Source organism: Rhopalosiphum padi, chromosome 2, assembly GCF_020882245.1.
Source record: "Rhopalosiphum padi isolate XX-2018 chromosome 2, ASM2088224v1, whole genome shotgun sequence".
Lineage (NCBI taxonomy): Eukaryota > Metazoa > Arthropoda > Insecta > Hemiptera > Aphididae > Rhopalosiphum > Rhopalosiphum padi.
Window position 1 is genome coordinate 89,783,853 of NC_083598.1, and position 17,414 is coordinate 89,801,266.

The 17,414-nt window shown below is 33.4% G+C and overlaps 1 protein-coding gene across 2 annotated transcripts in view; it reads right to left on the reverse strand.

Moving 5' to 3' along the window:
- LOC132922340 (RNA-binding protein Musashi homolog 2) overlaps positions 1-16,887 on the reverse strand; it is a 58,134-nt gene extending 41,247 nt beyond the window's left edge. Inside the window, exon 1 of one of the 2 annotated variants that reach the window (XM_060985814.1) lies at positions 16,086-16,887. The gene's annotated coding sequence lies outside the window, so the exon portion shown is untranslated. The remainder of the gene's footprint in view (positions 1-16,085) is intronic. The other variant, XM_060985815.1, reaches the window with a different exon arrangement.
- Between the last annotated feature and the right edge of the window lie 527 nt (positions 16,888-17,414).

The following is a 17,414-nucleotide window of genomic DNA, read 5'->3' on the forward strand; positions in this document are numbered from 1 at the left end:
TCGGATCGACCGTTATACATCCCGATGTGGAAGTGGAACTAACTGAGGGAAGAAGGGATGATAGAAATGAAATACACGCAGGTATAGGCTATTTTCGTTGACAGGAAACGCGTAAGTTCTATATAAGAAAGTATAATAACAAGAAAAAAACCATAAGAAAAGTCTTGTAGAGGTTGAATTGACAGGTGATGGGTGTGGCTCACCCGGTTAAAGTAATTTTCTAAAGCACTCGTTCATAACCCTCTCTCGTCGCACACCCGCGCCCCGAACCTTTCAGTCGTCTTTATTTAGACTTTAGAGAATAGAGACCCGTGTCACGAGCCCTAAAAAATGTACCGCCGCGAACGGCAAAGAAAGTATAAAACGCGTTTCACGTTGATGACTAGTATCGTGAATGACACACAAACTCGGCTAGTATAATTTAATAAAAGTACAAAATAGGAGAAAACCGTTCGTTTTTAAAACGACGAATACGCGCGACAACTTGTACATACTGCATATTATGCATCTGCTATAAATAGTATTATATAATATATATATATTTATAAGTAGTTGTGTCCAAGGTCAATGATGTCGAACGACGACGATATGGCCATGATACGTAATAACAAGAAGTAACTGGACCAAGTATATAAATTTACTTTTTTTCCATTCGTATTTATATATATACGCTCGTATCCTATTTTTATATTTTTTGGAGAACGAAGACAAATTACAATAATGACGATGACCATTTGTTCTTCTTGTTTTTTTTTTGTTTTTGTTTTACTGTCTCGATTTAGTTAACAGCTTACAGCTAGTGTATAGCTATAAAAAAAACGGAGTTCTGTTTTGTTGACATATGTATATTCTGCACGGTAAGTATTTGCAAAGTGGTCGTATATGTACCTAATATAATGGTGCTCAAAACATATCAATATGATGTTTCCGTAAACATGCAAGACAGAAGTTAAAACAATCATAATATTATGTTGGTATATTGTAAATTGTACGCGACATCTTTTGAAAACTGTTTGTTTGAATGAACTTTATGACAATTTTCATTATATTTGCGAGTATCGTAAATATATAATACGCTATGATTAACTGGAAACCATGTTTCAAAAATAATTGTACGTTTATACAACTTTAAATGGTCAAAACAATGTATACAGAATAATATGCAGAGTTTGGGACATAATTCATAGTTATTACCCACTTTTTTGACGAGCGGGTAGCCTTTTACGGATTCAAATTTCTTCTTCGCTCACCCCTGCGGCAACCGTCTAGTAAAACGAATTATATTAAATCAAAGTATTAATCATCGAATAAATGTATTTTTTGATAGCTCGTTAACTCGAGAATCATAATTCTGTTAACATATATTCATAATATTTTTTGACGTCTATATCGGCTGCTATTTTTTACTGTCTTCCATTTATAGTGTTAATGTCTCGAAACGTCTCAGCTGATTCTGAGTGGCACTATTTTTCGACAAAAATTGTATGATTTTATTCCCACACTTGTTCACACATTATTTTATAAAATTATATTTTTGTTAACGTGCGTTTTCATTATTATTTTGTTTAATGTTAAATTATAACCAATAACCTAAACGTTTAGAAAGCATAAAACAACAATTTTTCATCGAGTCTTATGACGTGAAATTTCACATCGAACAAATTGGATTCTGTCAACGTCTTGTATGTACACCTGCACCACCGCCAGCTGTCCGCTCCAAGACAATTTCGTGATCAAGCAAAAATGGCATTGCCAAGAAACATTTAGAATAATATCATATACAAATGACGACAGCAGTTTTCCACATTGGCCCGCCTACCAATACCATTTTCGTGATGTCGGCCACTGCCGCCAAGAGTTCGGATTTATATCATAATATTATTAATATACATTATTATATATGTATAATAAAAAGGAGAAATACGGAGAAATCATAAAATCGACAAATCATAATGCATATAATACGTATATAATATATTGTCCAAGGCGTTCGTGTACAATGCAATTCGTTCTGCGGTCGTGTCTCAGATTTAACATATACGATCGTACACGACATACACATACACGCGTTATATGATTATTATTATATAGGTAGTGGAAGTTGGTGGCTGTACGGTCTCTATCTCTCCCTCTTTTATATATATATATATAGTCTATATGTATATGTGTATGTGTTTCTCGTTTGCCTTTCACCCACAACATCAACAACAAACCGTTTTCTGTGAGTTCTATGCACGCACTGCTGGCCATAGAATGGATCTATACCTAAATAAATTATATACGTATATCGTATGTACTATAGTACATGGTATATTATTTTTGGTTATAAAATCTGGTATTTTTTTTTTTATTACTTCTATCGCCAGATCCGACCCTTGTCGACGTTTTAGTTTCGCGATTTATTCTTTGGGGCGTGCCTTTTAAAAAAAAATGCACACACAATACACGACGGCGCTGTTGTGTATAAAATGAAAAATAATAATAATGATAATAATTAATTAGCTAACCCGCACGCGAGAATGTATAACGTTGAAATCCCAAAGTGAAAGAAGAAAAAAAATATTAATTAATATCGTCTGAGCGCCAAGTTTTTGTTATTTATTTTCTGCTGGATTTCCAGTCCCCGCCGCCCTTGTTGCCTCGCTTTTTTTTCTTCCGACATTCAGCTAAACACGTAAATATATAAATGCATACATGCATACATTTTGCTTACTAGATATTATGAGGTTAAACTTGGTCCGCGTATTTCGTTATCTGTGACGGCGGTGGCACTATTAATCGTCATAAAATAATAATATTAAACGATGATGGAAACGCGGGCACGCCTTATCAGCACAGCGACGCGGAATGGGTCGTGATAAGACACCTCCCCCCAATATTTAGCTGTAGTGAGCAGTTCATTGTGGGGACGGCACGGATTAAATGGTCTGGAACGTATTAATTCCGCGACGACGAACTCGCACTCTACAGCACACAACATCACCAATCTCAATTCCACCGCCGTCGTGCTAATAATAATAGCAGCGGTAGTATTGGTATTAGTATTATAGTAATAGTAGGTAGATATTTGGTGTCATCGTTGTCAAATTTGCCTTATTGTAGCGGTATTAGTAAAGCAGTGTTGTAGCCAGTGGATCGCCCCCACTCCTTGACCCATATAAATGTGTAAATACATAAACTAGGTAGTAGCTTTAATAGTCAACATGGTCATCCAAACATAAGACGTATTTTATTAAAAATAAAAATTGTTTTATACAAGTTTAAGTATTATTAATATAGCACGTACATAAGACTACTTCTTATTATGCACTTCTTAACGCGAAAAAATTGAGATATCCCATTGCGACTTGTCAGATTCACTTCTGGTTGTAAAAATGGTAATCGCCAAAATGAGCTAATAATATAGTTGCAGTAAAACTAAGGTCCCAATAGATATATAATGTTGATTGGTCGGTGGTCATCAAAATAGACGAAGAGCCCACAAGAGAGATTGTATAATGTAGAAGCCATTCGAACGGTAAACAATATCATAATATATATATTCTCTATCGCTCGTCACAAAAACTCGGCCGTTATCTCCGTTGTAATCGTCGGTCTCTTTTTTTCTGCCATTTATTTAATAGTACCTACGCAGTATATTAAAGTGGTTTCTGGCCGTTGTCGTAATTAAAGTTCAGCGGGGACAGTCGATACCGTACCCGCACAAAAGATTAACTTTTTTTTTTGGAACGATTCCCGCAAACGACGCCGTATACTAGTTTTTAATCGAAGATAAAACTCGCCCTCGCGTTCTAGTATTATTAATACTATTATCGTGCGGAAGAAATCGAACCGAAATAATGAATAATCCATCGCGGAGGATGATTCTTGCAGTCGGTTTAATTTAGACTTTCTATGATGTATGCACTGTGTACTTACACCGAAATTCAACGTGAATAATATTATAATATTATATGTATACGTTTAAATAAAGAGTAATTTCGATAAGTACTTGTTTACGTTTTTATTGTTAACGGCTTTTCAAACACTCATAAATGACAGCAATCTAGGACCATTTTTTTTAAGATCTCATTACTTCGACGATGTTGAATCTATTTTTGGGCGAATGGGATAATCTGCTGTAGTGAAGTGTATTCGTTTAGTTCGGTTTTTATTGTATGCGGAGCTGCTTTACTGTCGGTGTGCGAATATAAATAATGTGTTTTTAAATCACGAATCGATTACGGACAAACCGAAAAAACCAGCAAAACTCATCAACTGTTCGAAAAAATAATCCAATAGTTCCGGTTCAATACGCAAACATGTGAAATTTGTGCAAAACGTTATACATATTATATGTATATATATTTGTATGCGTGTATTATATAAATGTAAGAGTGGGACAATGTTACATGAATTGCGGGACAGTGTCGGTGAAAATCCATTAACCGATTTCCAAGCGAATCATTTGCGTATATATATATAGATAGATTTTGCAAGCACGATAAATTAACGATTGTTAATAATACAGAGTACGATTGTATTTACATTCGAATTGCCCTCAATTTTGTATACAAAACCCTTAGGTTTAGTGGCGATATTATATTATACGTTTATAGAGCTTTCAGATTTACAGTATACACGATTGACGCTAAAAACAGTATCGGTTTAGGTATTTAATATAATAATGTGTTGTATACTCAAACTGAACTCCACGTATATCGAGTTCTTTTTAGTTCGATTGGTTGAATTTATATACATATATATATATATATATATATATATATATATATATGTGTGTGTGTGTGTGTGTGTGTGTGTGTGTATTTGCGCACGAGTATATTCAATTTGTTTAGAAAAGCAGTTTGTGAGACACTATTATAACTAAAACACACTACTTATGTCTGATTCCTTGAGCTTATATAGACATAATATTATATGCTCAATATAACTTTAAAAAATGGATGAAACATTTTTGCGGATTCACCTTATAATACATAAAGTATCTACGTATTCTAATATCACTACAAATGCTGACACATGTAAATAATAATAAACATATAGGTATTATTAATATTATTATATTGTTATTTTCTTAACTAATGTTAATTACTACTATCTAATTAAGTACATTTTATAGAACTGTGAAAATTATGTATTGTAGAATCTGCATCCTAACTACTTTGTAATATTTTACTTTATCACATAAAATAATTTTTATTAATATTTAAATTTGAATACATCCTAATTAAGGATCACTTAATATGAATATGTATACAAAGAAATCATAAATCATATACCTCTGTCTATAAGTCACTAATTGTCAAAGGTGTAGACCATAATTAAAAAAAAATATATTGTTGAATTGTTTAAATGTTATAATAGAACGGAACTTAATTTAACGCACATGATACTATATACTCACATAAAACTTTTAAAATAATGTTAAAAATTTGATGTTGCTTTTAAATCTAGATAAGGATTTAATGTAATGTCATGAAAAATTAGTATAGCTAAAAACGAAAAAAGATAGTTTAAAAACGTAAGTAAAAATGGTAAGTAGCTATACATAATATACATGTGTATAATGTACTGCTATATATACAGTATACATATACAATATATATATTAAGTATCAATTTACAAAGATTTACTTAAATTAAAGATAGAAAGACTATTGACATAGATAGAATAAGAAATAGTTTCACAAAGTATAATATAAGCTTAATCAAGTTAGATTACGAAAGAAGAGAACTAAATACATTTTTCTATTATTTACATAAATTAATTATCTAGTTTATAAAATAAAAACAAAACTTAATATCTTTCTCAGTTAAATTCTTGGCAATAATACATAGTACGGTTAATAGAATACTGTCTATAGTGTCAAAAAATAGTATTTTTAATAGGTAAGTACTATTAAAAACGCGCAGTGTACTGTTATATTTAAAAGAAAAAATACAATATTATATTCAAAGTGAATGTTCAAAATGTAATGGATTTCGATGAATAAATTGATATCATAAAATAAAATATAATAATAATATATTGGCTACTTTCTAACGGGTTGTTTTTTTCTTATTCATATCACCGATGGTACTGCCGCCGGGTACGTTTGCCACGAGACGTCTGGCTATGATTCGAAACAATGTACCTTACCTATTACAATATGCAACGTGTAATTCATTTTTTTTTTTTACCAAAAAACCAATTCCAAAAACATAACATACAAGATACAAGCCAAAAGTCACGAAGACGGTTTGGTCGATGAAATGGAGCGCGAACGGGAAACGTTTTCAGCTGTAGCGAGCGTCACGCACTGTTTGCGCAGTGGAACGGTCGGCCGGCGGCGGCGTCGAGCCGATGGTACGAGGAGATGCTTATCGAGATAGATAAAAAAAAATAAGAGAAAAAGGGTTTACGTGCGTTCTGTCTTTATGATTAAATTTTTATGTTTTTTGGAGCTCGGCCATAGGTTTCAACTGTCTACATATTACAGTTTGCGTGGCGTACGATGACGACATAAGTAATACAAAACAACGATGTAAAATAAATAAACAATAAAAAATCCGCGACCGATAAATCATATAATGTTATATATTAGCGTTCTTTTAATGTAATGAAAATTGAGCGACCAGAATGAACACAACAATAACCATAGTAGATGCCTATGACTGAATTTTTCAAAGACAATAATCGTCGTACAGATTCGTTGAAAATCTAAAAATTTATTATCACAGAATCCTCTCTCTCGACCACAATAGGCTAAATGCGTTCGTTTTAGTATAAGACGTTTAGTATTTAGGATCCTTAGACCTGAAAATAATATTATGTGTTTTTCGCCTAATTATATTTACCAGATGCTGTCGGGTTTGATAAACACACTTTTATATTTACTTGTTTTTTAGTTATTTAAAATAAATATAATGAAAATGGTTTATAAGCTCAGAAGCACTTAAGTGGGACCTTATTAATAAAATAATTAAGTAATACGCATTTTCAAACATTTCAATTTAAGTAACGAATATAGTAGAACAATATTATCGTTCTATTCTTGACGTTCATTAATTTATTCCGTGATTGGCGTGATTAATAAATTATTATAATTGTATAACATAAAGTATATTAAAAAAGTGAAATATATGTAATTATAAGTATATTTAATGTATTATATTGGATTGTCTATGTCTAAAATTAATACTATTTAACTATAATTTAACTATTATACATATAATTAGATATAGTGTGTATTCAGGAATCTAACCCAACAAGGAAAAGTCCTTTCAAGTTTTAAAATATACGAACATTTCACGCAAATTTATTCTTGTCGTGATATTATGCATTAACCAAACAGTATTCCACTGAAAAATGTCGATCGACAACAAAAGACAATTTCTACGAGTAACATCTGGAACTCGTTTGAGCCGGTCTAAAAATGTTTAAAACGTTTTAAATCAAACGTTTACGATTTATGTTGTTTCAGTACTGTCATTTTGTTTGAATTTTTTTTCTCCGGTGTACCTATAAACCATCGCTGATGTTTCTTTATAAACTATTGAGTATTGCTTTTTTTAAACGTCAGAGATATATATATGAACATATTATTGATAAAAAAAATAAAAACAAATAAACAGCTTGAATCAAACTAATAAAATTTCTTAGTGCCTCACAACATAATATTATTCGTATATTATAATGAGGTATATATGACATGTTTAAATGCAACCAGGTAAACGGTAAAAAGAACATCTTCATCATAAAATGTCCATATGTATTATTGTTATTAGGCACTTATTATCATATCTAAACTGTCATTGAACTATTTTCGACTAGCTAATTACCCAATCTATAACAATTAGATATTTGAATGGGATTCATCATAGTTTGTATTCGTATTGTAATTTAACTATTGTGTGAATGAAGCGCATAGAAAAAAAGAATGAAACTACCCTTCAATCGGTTAACATTGCATGTATGTTTCTTGAAAATAAATACGTGTGACCAGTGACGTATGGCGTATATATAATGATACAAATATACAATTATGGATATTTATAAACTTACAAATATAAATCACGCTTCAAATGATAAATGAAGCCGAAAAATACTTAATTATTGCTGATGTGTTTACACAAAGAAACGTATAATGATCGCTAAAAAGTATACATAATACACTCGAGTCCATCAAGCAATAATTAATTATCAAACGAAAAAAAAACGATTTGTAAGGGTGGAAAATCGAATAGATACACATATAGGTTTTAATGTGCCCATAGAATGTACACAATAATATATCAGTAAATATTTGTCCGTCTCCGCTTTTGCATTGGAAAAGAATAAATATGACGACGTATATGCAAACACGCACAAATATTGAAATATCCTTATTAAATAACGATCGGAGGAGCAGGCATTTTGCATACAATGTGTTTTTTCGTCAGAAGTCTGTTATGGTAGTGGCATGCACCGTTAAACCGTGTTTTCATTCATAATTTTCGCATACGAACTTTGGACCAACGATCAATATATTATTGCATTATTATGGTTTTATTATTCTAGAGTCGTACCAGCCGGGGACAGATACACGCAGTTGGTGAAATCATTAAGAATTTATAGACCTAATACTTCATGCTGCAGAATATTCCAGGGGTTGGTAGATCTGCTGCGTTGTGCTATAGGGACATCTGTTCGGGTTTGCGTGGAAAGGAGCCAGGTGGTGAGGAAACAAAAAAATTAGAAAGAGAAAGAGAGAGGGTCGACAGAGAAACCGGGCACGCGTCTCTTCCACGCAGTCTGCTAACCATCTGTCCCATTGGCATATATTTATGTTGTCCGGATAACGGACGAAAACGCATACGCAGGATCCCAAGCGAAGACACATTTCATTCCGGAAATCGATTTTACCTACAAACTGCAGGTACCATTCGTTTAACATATGTATATTAAATTAATTCGAATTCAAAGCATAATGGGTTTAAGAATTTATACTAATTAAATTTTTTTCATTATAACATGGAATATAGTTTATTCAGGTATATTATAATTGAATGAAACCATATGGTAACATAAAATAAAACATTTATTGATTTTATTTATAATGAATTGTTTATTGACACTTGCAAAGGTGAAATAATATTTAATTATGAAAGATATATTTTATAACAAAAGCTTATATTATACAACACCCATTACTCAATATAAACTTCAGTATGAATTAATTTTATGTAATTAAATCGAATTAAATTTTTTAATATTGTATCCAACGCTAACGGGTCAAATACTCGAATTAATTTATAAAAGTTAAAATAATAACTGATAATGGAACGTACAATATAGTTTAAAATGCGATATTTCTATGGAAATATTTTAATATGCATCAGAAACATCTGTTTCATTTTAATATAGGTCACTGCATTTTGTCAGCATCTTCACAGGCATTGCATATTATTACTTTATATCGAAAGGTGGAGATTAATTATTCAAAGAAAAATTGCACAACTAGAGATAAATTGTATAGATTATTTGCCAGCGTTTATAAGAAATGTTAACGGGATATCTACCAGGCAGGGTAAATATTTTGAGTTTATTATAGAATGAATTTAATATCATTTATTATATACAACGTTAGGTTTTCACTAGAGAGATAATGATATAAACGATAACTAAAAAACATTATCCAGTAATTTGTGCTAGTACTGATAGTTTTGAGGAATAATGTTTTTTTTTTCATATCTGTACATAATATAAATATTATATTTATAAATTATAAGACAACGTATAATGAAACGCAGCTGTAGACTGACTATCATCTGGTACGGTGCTTGAAAGATGGATAATTTATTTTGGGTCCATAATTTTTGCGCCAAATGAAATCTACTCTTCGTTGTCCTTGTTACGAAAAAAATAGGATAAGTCGGAGATGAAGAAGAAAGAGAAAAATATACACGTACCGTTTTCATTGGATAACACTAGTCGCTTTACTTGGCCTCGTTATTGTTCTCTTTCCCTCCGATCCCCCACTCAACTATGCCACAACCTCGTGACGATTCAATAAGGTTAACCCGCTAGAAGTTTCCGTATCCAACAATGTGTTATTACATTATTCTCTCCACTTTTTCTATTTATTTTATATCTACCACGGAATCACTGAAACGAACGTTAAATGTACGTCGAAAATAACTCGATCAGACACCGACACATAAATACCAAAACAACATTACAGTGTCATCACTCATCATTCAGTCTTGGAGTCCTGGGATCCATTGCATTTCCGTATAATTTTAAGTGCAGAACTAACACCACAGAAAAAACAATAGCTTTTTCATTAAGTAACAGAAATAAATTTTATTTATCCGCGTATCTATAAATTATATTAGTTTTGATTAAAAATATCGTATTTCAATGGAAATAATCAAAAGTAAATCTATTTGTTAATGAAACTATGCTCAAGTTGGACAAAACAGCAAACTACTAAATGCAACGCATTAGTATCTTAAAAAATCCAGATCAAACTTTTAGATTTAAACATATCTTTACATATTTATAATTAATACAGTAAGTATTTAAAATTGTGTGGTTTATTGATGTGTGATATAATCTTGTATGATATTTATTAGAATATATCTGTTTTATAATATTGTTGGCTTTCCCAAAAATATCTTTTATACTAAGGAAACCAGTTAAATAGATTTTGATCCAGTTAAAACTTGACACACCGCGAATAATAACCAATGGAATAATTTATGTTTATATTTTAAACTTCAATTAACTTCAAAAATTTTGACTAACTTTCTAAGAGTAATTATTAACTATATAATAATTATGGTGTGAATAATTTTTAATTTTCAATTAATTTTATGTTTAATAACCTATTTATAATTATATATCTCGTTATATATTGATATCGTATAAAATATCGTCAATAATTCACACAATTATTAATATAAGTACTTATAAATTATAATTAAGTACCTTAGACCTACAATAAATAAATTATGTAATATATTAATTAAATGTACCTATATAATACAAACGTACCTACAATTTTCCATTTATAAATTCTACGCAGTATGTAGACTTCGTATACGGCACTGTATATTATTATAAAATAAAGTATATTTTATATTATACTACCAATACTTAAGCGACATTACACCAAAAATATGGAAATTTACAGTCGAGTTACTTTTTTCTTAATATTTTTATTTTCTAATATCAATAAATATTATGAAATGTGCATCTATAGCCAAACCGGAAATTTTACTTTCATTCCATACTTATTCGAGTGTACTGAATTAAATGAGTTCAGCCTTTTGGGTTTATAACTTACTATAAATTAAAAAGCTATTATTATAAAAATGACATCTTCAAATTTACTTATTATTAAAAAATTAAAGTATAACGTATAAATATTTTATAATTTATAAACAATTGCTTTTCGAAAGAAAATAACGTACGACGCCCGGGACGAGGCACACCGGCTGCTAGTCGGATTCATAAAGTACTAACGTTTTGATAATGTTAGAATTATTGCAATAACTATCTTATACCTACTATAATATTAAAACTAATATCACAAAATGGAATTCGCCATGTTGTACATTTGTAATATGGAGACAACACATTAACGGGCAGGCACTACGTCTTCAAAAAATATATATTATGAATTATGATATAATAATAATAATATATTTTAATAAACAGTTTTTATAAATCATTAAACGAACATATCATTTAAATTATATAGAATTATCTTAAGTAAAGGTATAGGAAAAAATATTATGACGTTTTAACAATTAAATTTTTAATTTTGCAGTAGGTATATGATTTTGGATTCATCAACTAATTACTACACTATTATAATGCTACATTTATATTTAAATAGCAAATCATTCATTTTCGGCGAACGCAAATAACAGAAGTATAGAACTACAAACATAATGCTTCACAGGCATCGTGTTTCGTTAAAAAAAAATTCGAAAAAAAATTATAATTAACTACTTGGGCAATAATATAGGTACTATTTTTTTAGGAAGTAAAATACTTTTCTCTCGATCTAAATTTCCCGTATTTCAAATTTTAATAGAAACTCTCAATATGTACGTGAGTCTTAATTACATTTTTCACGCAGTCACAGTAATTCACTCTCATTTCACGTACCTAGGAGTGAAAGTAAAAATATAAAATAAATAAAGTATCCCTTTCGTTTTGTCCGTAATGTTTTGTTCAAATCGTCACAGTCTCGACGTCTGTCTTCAAAAGCAGTTTAGTACCGGTTTCAACACACGCTGCACATAATATATTTTTTTTATAATATATTATTTACGTTATACACTAACATTTTTTTTCGCAATGACAAAGCTTGTTTATATCAAAGGGCAACGTACCCCCTATATGACCAGAGATCCGATTTTCGGTCTGTACGGCAAATAACAATATGCACTATTCTACATTATAGATTAATATTATGATCTCCAATAATGCACTACGTAATGATTACAGCAGCAACGTTTATTCAAGTGGCATTTGGCAGTGCGGCTATCTGGCAATTTACCGACCCAGTGGCGAGATGTAATTATTGGGCTGCCTATTTTGTACGACCATTAGCATAATGAAGTACCTATATATATATATATATATGAACGATATATATGTTCTGTTCTCTGGCCCGGTGACAAAATGATGTGCCCCTAAACACAAGCTACTCTATTTGACGTAATGGTTAAATGAGTTACTATGTAAACTATATAATAACTGCGAAAATCACCGCGAATAAATAAATGTAAAAAAGGAATCAGAGAATAATATATTATTATTTGTGTATAAATAGTAAGTACCTATAAAACTGTAAATTAAACAAATTAATTATTACGAATACAGATTTTTTTACGAGTTTGAGACATATACATATAAATGTATTATTGAATATATTTCCTGAATTATAAGATATTATAGGTACATTTAATTAAATAAATATAAATATGGTTGTAGATCGTGTTTTACTATATCTATTATTTTTAAGGTCTTCACAATTATTTACGTTTTAAAATATATGAGAAACTTTTTCAAATAATATTTCGAATGTCATTTTACATTATCATTGACCTTTTCAAAGTGAGGGCAATTTTAATAATTAATTTATAAAATGCAAATTAAAGTCTTAAATAATCTATATACTAGAGTAGGTTTTCGTAATTTCTATAAGCTCTACACGAGGATCTATAATATTTATAATTTTAATTTAATTACCTATTATATTATTCAAGTGTACCAAACATTGAAATAATTATATAAAAAATACGTAAGTTAACGCTAATATTGTTATAACATATTAAAAATGTAAATTAATAGGTATATAATTTAATATCTAATATTTTTTTTTTATATCAACATCCTATGAAAATAAATTATATCATGTTAAATTGAACGGTGTACTGAATAATATGAATACTAATATTAATTTAAAATTAATTAATTTTTGCACAAGTCTAATAGGTAGTAAGACATACTATTAGCGTCATGAGATTTTATATTTCAATAATAAATACTAACAGAAAGTAAATACAATTAAAAACAATACCTATTTTAACATTTCAAGATTGCAGACGTCTGTGCGTGTATATAATATACCTATCGAACAACATCTCGGCACGTTACAACACGTTTAACCAGCATTCGATATTACTTTATAATATACACCTCGTATATCTTCCTCGACGAAGTCGTCGTCGTTTCGGATTAAATCGCGAGCACAAGTATACTATATACATGATATTATAAAAGTGTGACGGTGGCTTTGGCGGTGGAAACCGTGGCGGTTCGCTTTTGTTCAACGACCTATTCAAATTACTTCGGGTTGTAAAAGTCAACGTCGGAATTTCCAAGTGGCTCCCGCTTCAGCCACAATATATAACCCACACCGACTCACACGAGATGACGAAGTGGTGTGTGGGAACGTGGGTGGTATATAATGTATAGGTGCGTATATCGGTCGTCGCTATGATGCGGAGGGAGCAAAAAGCCAACACGAGGATATTTTCAGAACATTTTTTTCTCTTCTCCGTTCTTACCCGTCCCCTTCACACAACCATTTCCGAATACACACACTTTAACCCCTGTTTTGCATTTTTATATTCACCGCGCGGCTTACACGGCACGGTAAATCACAGTCAAATTATATTAAATATATATACGTATATATTATGTAGTATATGAACGTACGTACTACTGCGTTACACACGCGACTGCGATCTATACGCCCTCTGCTCCTCCACGTCTAAATCTAGAAGACTTCCCGAAAAATACTCTGCACGTTATGTAGCCCTCCCCACCGCCCAAACGTTGTGAGTGTGTCGATCATCTATTGTATACCTACCTACCTATAGCGGCGGCGTACGCGTATTATTATGTCACATAGTTGTTATAGTATTACATTTTATTATAACGCACTATAACCCAACATACAGAGTGTAGCCAATAAAATATGTTTTGTATACAGAGGGAACCGAACGAACGCGACTGGGTGAACTACTGCGAAGGACGACCGGTTGTCGCGGCTAGCCGGCCGGCCGGCTGCTGCGTTCGGCATCACACAACCAACCACTACCACCCCCACCAAACACTACCAACCACATAAACACCACCGGGCCGACGAGACCGCAGGGCCCGACGACGCATGTCGTCTACTATACTCACAGGCATGTTATGGCGGTTCGGCAATAATATTTACAACACGCGTTTCAGAGGACAAACTCAATTCGTTTACATTATATAATTTCAAGACTCACCTTCGCCAGATTCGGGTAAATTCCGAGATAGACGAAACGACGATAATTCGAAGAAAACCACAAACAGATTTGGTATAAACGCGATGTTAATGTTCCGACTAGTGAACACAATAACATGACATCTATACACAATATTATATTACAATACACGAAAATAAGAAATCCTACAATGGTTGAAATGCGCAGAGAAGAGACGGAAAATGTACGGTCTGACATTCTCGTTATTACATGGGCTGCAGTTTAAAAATATTATAATTTATAACTATTGTTAAACACACTTATAAGTATTAATACGCTGAAATATTAATTATATTTAGTAGAAAATTATAAATAACCGTTTATAAATAACAACTACAAAATACAATAGTTTACCTGGAGATACCAACAATTTTCTAGTCATCAATAATAAATAATAATATGATTTGTTATGAAAATAAGCAGAGTTATAATAATTATTATATTATACTACAAAACATATAAAATTAAGGCAATGAGAGTTTAAATAGTTTTGACGTAAAAGATATAATAGTTGCATTTTTTTTTTGTAATTGATGGAAAATTACGGTTCGCGTGTAATTTTTAACTGATAGCGATTGATTTCATTACAGATTGTTTTCGAAACGCGTATATAACATTACATATAATATTTTAGGATTTTGGCCGATCAATTCGCACACCATGCATACAAAATATAATATAAAACATGTTCGAATAGGTACGTATTGTGCAGCCGCCGCTGTAGGGTGTTTTGCTCACCACGAGGGTCGACAACGAGAGGGTGAGGGTCGGTGAGAAAAAAAGAACCCTGCGTTTCGACAAAGACCGCGTGTATGGAATATTCTCAACGTTTTATTGTTCGTCGTGCTACGGTTGTTGTACCCATACACTGCTGCTGCCTTTGTTTAGTTTTATTATTTTGGATTTTTACAAAGTTATCGAGCAACCGACTGTTGTTCGGCGATCAAGAGTGGTGGGGGACTTACAAATCTTTTAGATTTTCGAATACCTATCGAACCTCCGGTGTAATGGAATACCTATGTGGCGGCAATTCGCGCGCGCGTCCGGTCGCCGTGACAACAAGCCGACTGGGAGGCCACCACACAGCCGGATGGCAAATACAACCCGAGTAAACTAGGTAAAACCCTATGCGACAACACACGACGCAGTTATTGAACAGTTATTGTACCTGTGCAATATTCTGTGGTCGATTCGTCGGAGAGTAAAAATACGTCTTAACGACGACGACAATATGTTTTTAAGATCATCTAAAGCAATAACGTGTTTATGAATATAGTATATTATAGAGTGTATTTTACTCACCCTAAATAAATTAAAAACCGCGAAAACGGTTTCAGCAGCAAACGCAGACGACCTTGGTCATGGACGCTTGTCGGCCGATCGGGGGCGGAATGGCGGTAGCGATAATATTACTGCTATAACAATATTATCTCGCAACACTCGGAATCCGCGGTACGACGTGTGGCGCGAACGAATTTTTTTTTTTACTATTATTATAAAAATTTCATTCAACTGCGGCCTAGCGGATTTATGTGTTAGCCGAAAACGAGCGCGAGTACATATGTACTAAAACAAAAATATACCGACGTATAAACACGATATTATAACGGTGTATATTATTGTCGTATTACGGTGAGTTATACAACGAAATAACGTTAAAATGTGTGTACAATGTGTTTGGTGATGGTGGTGTATGCGGTGTACAAATTGTAGTGAAATGTGCGGATGAGAGCGAACAACCACCGAACGTATGCGGAGCACGTGAGACACTGAACGCTGAAGGGGTTTGTGCGACGAGCGACGGGCCGCGCGAACCGTTCGACAGTGTGACTAGTGTGCGTGTGTGTGTGTGCGAGTGTGCGCACGCGCGCTCTCTGTCTTTTGTATGTAGCAGCTGCAGCAGCAGCAGCAGTCGTACGTCGCGACGGCGCGCGGTGGCGGTGGCGGCGGCGGCGGAGCGAGCGAGAGCGAGAAGGGTGAGCGAGAGTTCGGGAAGCGAGAGCGAGATAGGACGGCGGAGCGACGCGCGTGGACCGTCGTCGCCGTCGTGTGTACTGGTTTTTGTGAGTGCGTGTGCCGACCGTCGTTCGGTGGTGGTACGAAATGCACTGCGCCGCGTCGTTTTCGTTCGTTCTTGCCGGCCACAGTGATTCGTCGTCGCCGCCGCCGTCGAGTTCACATGTGGTACGGGCGCGACGGTGCGTGCGTGCGTGGCCGGCGTTCTATTCTTTTGTGCTCGGCGGCGGCGGCGGCGGTGGTGAGGCCGCGTCGAAGGGCGAAGACGGCTGCTACAATGACGACGTGGGGTGGTGAGAGGGTAACGTTGGAGGCGGTGGAGGCTAGCGCGAGAGAGCCGACCGCCGCCGCGCCTGTGCAACGGCGGCCGCGGCGATGCGATGTTTTCGTTTCGGCGTGCGAGTCTTATGTATTTATTATTATTTTTCTCTTCCCATCGCATCCGCTGCGAAACACCATCTCGTTGTCCGGCCCGCTCGTGATTTTCGACCGCTCTGAACGTTTTCTAAACCTCTGCATAGCACCGATATTGGTTTGCATCGGAATACGACTCGTCCGACGGTGTCGTCGTCGTCGAAGCGGTTGCCTCCAATGGTTTTTTTAAACTCCTTCCAT